General features: G+C 36.8%; 1 protein-coding gene and 1 long non-coding RNA gene across 3 annotated transcripts in view; one reads left to right on the top strand and one right to left on the bottom strand.

The window, feature by feature from the left end:
* The window catches only part of tmod3 (tropomodulin 3), an 18,080-nt gene extending 14,382 nt beyond the window's left edge, over positions 1–3,698 (bottom strand). Inside the window, exon 1 of one of the 2 annotated variants that reach the window (XM_015375641.1) lies at positions 3,557–3,698. The gene's annotated coding sequence lies outside the window, so the exon portion shown is untranslated. The remainder of the gene's footprint in view (positions 1–3,556) is intronic. The other variant, XM_015375642.1, reaches the window with a different exon arrangement.
* Positions 3,699–3,849: 151 nt separating this feature from the next.
* LOC107085360 lies at positions 3,850–5,137 on the top strand. The gene is made up of 4 exons (XR_001481258.1): positions 3,850–3,980; positions 4,087–4,166; positions 4,768–4,857; positions 5,069–5,137. It is a non-coding gene; the product is annotated as an uncharacterized LOC107085360 (long non-coding RNA).
* The last annotated feature ends 31 nt before the right edge of the window (positions 5,138–5,168 follow it).

Here is a 5,168-nt window from a genome sequence, read left to right as displayed (position 1 = left end):
GCACAGTTAAAGGGCTCCACAGAGCTTTCTGCCAGAGTGGTGGTGCAGAGGTAGCCCATTTTCCCATCAATGTTTTATGTAACTATTTTTTTTTGTTGAAAATCGATACTAAGAAGTGAAAGATCGATATTATATTGGGCAGCCGAATATCCCGATATATCGCCAAAACGATTTTTTCCCACACCCCTACTGGGGATCAAACCGCCATCATGAAAAACAAATGTAGAGCAGTTCAACCAGCTTCAGTATGAATGTGGACTTTTATTGCTTTGTTTTTAGCATTTCCTCATGATTTGGACCCATTGTTCAAAATCAGTGTGACAGTGTGATTGATTATATTACTAAAAGTTTGCTTTTTTTATTAATCCAATATTTAATTTACTGAATCCAAGAGGAGATCATTTTGTTAACGAAACATAACAGTTTTCACTGAAAGAAGCAAAAAACATGTAGAAATAGATTTTCAAAATATGCTCAGAAAGGCAACTTAAATTGTCTCTTGAAAGAGCAAGTTTAAAGTAACATGGATTAATCGTGATTAATTGATTATTGAAATAATAAAATAATTGTGTAATCGATAATTTGTTTAATGGAGTATAGAGACTGTAAAACATGCCTTTAGCTGACAGAGCAACCCACTTAGAGCAGTAATTATATCAAAATTTCAAAAGAAGATAAATAAATATATACAAATATAAATATAAGCATTTTGCATTTAAGAGAAATGCTTTCATCTGTCAATATGCTCTATCCAGAACTTCTCAAATGGAATTGTTTTGGTTTCACCTGGTTTAATTTCGTAATAAATCTTCCTAATGGAACCTTTTTCTATCTGATTATTAATCGATTTATCGAAAAAATAAACAGATTCATCAATTTGATAATCATTAGTTGCAGTACAAGGTTCTTTATCCTAATCTTCAAGAAAGAACATTTCTTAGAGTCTGTGTACTCCAGTTAAAGGTTATCCAATCACTAAATTGATTGATTATTTCAATAAATTGACAAGACCTCATTCATCCCTCTAGATTAAAGGTAAGAGTCAAATATGTTATGTTGCCCAACACTCAGGGGAACTCTGGGTCACATGACTTTCAGTGATAGAGCCGACCCTCTCAGGTTACAAAGCTGAGGTTTGACAAGGGCAGCCCACATGGAGCGTTGATACATGCCAAGTACCACATAATACCCCGGAAAATAAGTTAAAAGTTCTAGCACTGCTATAAATCCTTAGCAGAAAGACATTCCCAGAAATTGAAAAAAATGCAAATAAATATTAACAAAACAGTATATACATGTGCTGTCTTTAAACATCAGTGCGATGATTTGTTTCTAATGACGTCACCTTAGAAACATGATTTTGGCAATAGCTAAAAACTGTTACTCAGGTCCTGGAAAAAGACCACAAACATTTAAGGCTCCTATGCCAAGATTAGGTCAAAATACCACTGATTAGAAGACACTACCTAACTTTCTCTTATGGTCATGTTCACCATGCATCTTTTATGCCTCTCTACAGGTACCATGCCGTAAGTGAGGCCCAGTGGTTTCAAGTGTGCAGACAGAGGAGTAATGGAGCGTGCATACAGGGATAATGATGGCAATGGGTGGGCCCAAGCTAAGGTGGAAGCACTGAGAGGATGCATTAGCCCAGCGTGATTGATCCCTTTCCCCCTCTCCTCTCTGATAATCCTTCAGGATAACAACAGATGGCTCAACGCCAGTAATACCACAAACTTGTAAGCTCACCACTCACCTTGAACTTTCCTTTGCTGACTTGTGGAGTCTGACTACCGGAAAGAGCCGCAATGCTAACAATGTAATGTTATTTGATGGGCTACATGTTTTCCACATATTCTTTGCTCAGACTGCAACCATCAGTGATCGTGAAGTCAAAGCACATGATTGCATTAGTGAAAACAACGGGTTCATTTTAAACATTTTCTACATTTCTTTAAATAAATACCCAATTTGCATCAACAATGCATACCTTGTAGACTGAAAGTGGAGGAAGAACAATTTATAGTACAAAGATGGGAGGTAATTATTATGGAACAACGCCCAAACCATGCAGGAATAGACTATAGTTAGAATAACCCAGCTTTAACACCCATGGGATACAGCATTAAACTTCCTCCTCCAGTTTTACTCTCCTCTGTATATCCACCCTGTTGTTCTTCTCCTCGTCGGTTTTTATGTTCAGTCTCCAGAGCTTAAAAGCGGTGGGAGAGAAATGATAAAAAACAGATGGACTGAGATAGCAGCACGACATGATTTGAAAGCTGGAAGACGGAAACAATGTGTCTACACTGTAAAAATCCTTTTTTTTTATGTGAGACAATGACAAACACATGCATGTCTCTTCAGGTTCTCCAAGTTTAACAAATCCCAGACAGGAAGTGAGGTGTGTGGGTTTTTTTTTTTCCTATCCCACAAGCACACATGATTTGTATATTTCCCCACTGTCCAACTCTCCTTTATGATATCATGTACAAAATGGGATGATGTGTAAAGAAGCTTATTTAAATTTTGTCCACCTTTCTGGCCCAGTGCCAGAGTTTATCTGCAATGAAATGGTATGCGGATAAAATCAGCAGTTGAAAAAAGTAATCTTCAAAAATCTAAAGTAAGCAACCAACACTAAACATTTCTAACTGATACAAGCTGTCTCCCAGCATGTGTAAGGCCACCAGGCTTTAAAGAGAAACTCTACTTCTCTAAGACTTGGACCACACCCTTTATTCACCACTCAGCCATGCAGTTCAGGCTGCCTTTTTTTAAAGCACACACAAACTGGCTCACTGTAGCTCTTAAGCAGGGAGCCAGTAAACAAACAAAACATTACAAATAACACTACAACAAAGCCACAGCAAATCCTGTCCATCTCCAACAACCAGTAAAACTGATAAAACCACGTTTCTCAAAATATCCACAATCGCGTGAGTCATTCCACAGAGGAATGCACCTTAGAAACCCTGAACCTCCTGTTTAACAAACACATTCCCTGTCTAACAGAATGCATTGTCTATGCAACAGGGATGGTTAAATCATAAAATCAGGAAGAATTAGCTGCACATGGAAAACACACAATTCGTCATACATCACAGGCTGACATAAAATTCATAAAAAATAAAAAAGGGGCTATAAAGATATAGACGTCAATAATTATTTAATGACACCTCAGCTGTCATCATCTTCTGAAAACAACAACTGTTCCTTAAAAGGCATTAGCTAACTCCAGCTGGCATGTTTATGACTTAAAGCTGGGAATGAATGTGTTGATAACCATCATCACCAATAATCTTCCACTCCTCGGTTATGTAAGAGTTACAACCAACTGAAACAATGCAAGGCACACTTTTGCTCGTAACTGGGCTACATTTATCGGATGCAGAACGCCGTGGATGAGATGTAGAAGCTAACAGGCTAACCTTTAGAGATGACTCGAGTCGCTAGCCGGAGAGCTAAAACCTAACCGCGGTAAAACTCTACAGCCGGTTCCAACAGTGAATTCGTGCAGTAAATGATTCAAAGCTGAAAAAAGTGCTTTCCTCACCCGAGTTAAAAGACACGTTGTTGGGTAAAAACTCCGAGAAGCACCAGACTTCCAAGTGACTGCGGCGACCCGTCTCCTGCCTGTGTGTGTCTGTGTGGTTTCGGTCCAGCCAAGGGCGGTAACACCGGAAGAGGGAAGACAAGGGCTCTGTGATTGACGTCGAAAGGAACCAATCAAAACAGAGAGTGTCGGGTATAAACCAATGGCAGAATCGGTCCCGCCTTCTCACAAATGCTTACATTGTAATTCATTTATATGCTTCTGTTTTACAATATCAGAAATATGGATAAAAAAATATATAATGCATTTTAGATGTATACATAATTTTCTCGTTGCGAGCACGAGGAGACCTGGAAGATTTAAGGCCAAACTAGAAAACCAGACAACCATCTCTTTTTAGATTCTGGTCCAATCCAACAGAAGGGTAAGTAGAAACCAACTTTATCACTTTATTTTCTATAGGCTTATGTCTATAATCTAAATAACACAGATTGAAATGTTTATAGCCTATCTTGTTTTCTATTATTCAGTGGACCTGGCACAACTACAGAAAATGACCACAGCGTTGACCAGTATGAACGTTCAGATATTGGAGAAACACAGATAAAAGGTATGATGATTGCTAGAAAATGTTGATAATGAGAAAACATTATCAACATTGTTGATTATTGATAAACAAGTTTTTTAAAGTTGCAAAGTAATGCAATTGTAGGAATACTTTAACCAGTAACGGGAAAGTTATAAAAATTGCAGTGTTTGATAAGTAATAAAAAGAGTGTACAATTAACAAAAATAAGCAACATTAGTTGCCATTGACATGCATACAATAGTTATTTTGTAGTGTGTATTTTTGGGTCTAAACCTGTACCACATGTGTTGTACTGTTAAAAATAAGAATGGTATCCTTTATGAAAACATTACTAACTTTTATCAATTGGTAAGGATCCAAATTAATGAATGCTCTAAGCACATGCTTGGAGTCTAAGGGAGTCTTGTTGACATTGTGATATGATAACTATTTGTTTTCAGTGCATTTAATATTTTACAATAAAAATACAATTTACTTTTAAGTAAATTCAGTTTTGTGCACCTGGTGATATGTGTTCAGTGAATTTAATAATTTACGATAAAAACACAACATTAAATTGTTTTTGTGGCTCCTCCTGAGATTACAAGGTACACCTGATCACAAAAATTATTTTCTTTTCCAGATGAACAACAAGGACCGTGTTTCAATGTAAAGACAACTGAAGAGCCGGCGCTCAACCAAGCGGATTTGCCCCAAACATCTTACGACGTAGGTTAGTAATAGTTGTATTTTTTTCAATGTCAAAACAAATAATTTTGTTTTTGTTTTACACAATTGACTTTTTTGCTTAATCTTGAAATCTTACATTTCATAATAATTATTTCATAATAAAGAAAGACTATACAAAAGCTTCATGTAAGCAGATTTACAACTCCACCAGCACCCATACAAAATTGACAATGTAAATATCAATGTTATTACAGATATTTTAAAGGCCAAGGACCGGATTAGTGAAATGGACGACTCTGGAAAATTCCAACTTCTTCAGACCAGAAAAAACCCCCCCAAATCTTTCAATTTCCA

This window comes from Cyprinodon variegatus, unplaced genomic scaffold (assembly GCF_000732505.1).
Source record: "Cyprinodon variegatus isolate N-32 unplaced genomic scaffold, C_variegatus-1.0 Scaffold122, whole genome shotgun sequence".
In the NCBI taxonomy this organism is placed as follows: domain Eukaryota; kingdom Metazoa; phylum Chordata; class Actinopteri; order Cyprinodontiformes; family Cyprinodontidae; genus Cyprinodon; species Cyprinodon variegatus.
This window is presented reverse-complemented; position numbering and strand designations above follow the sequence as displayed.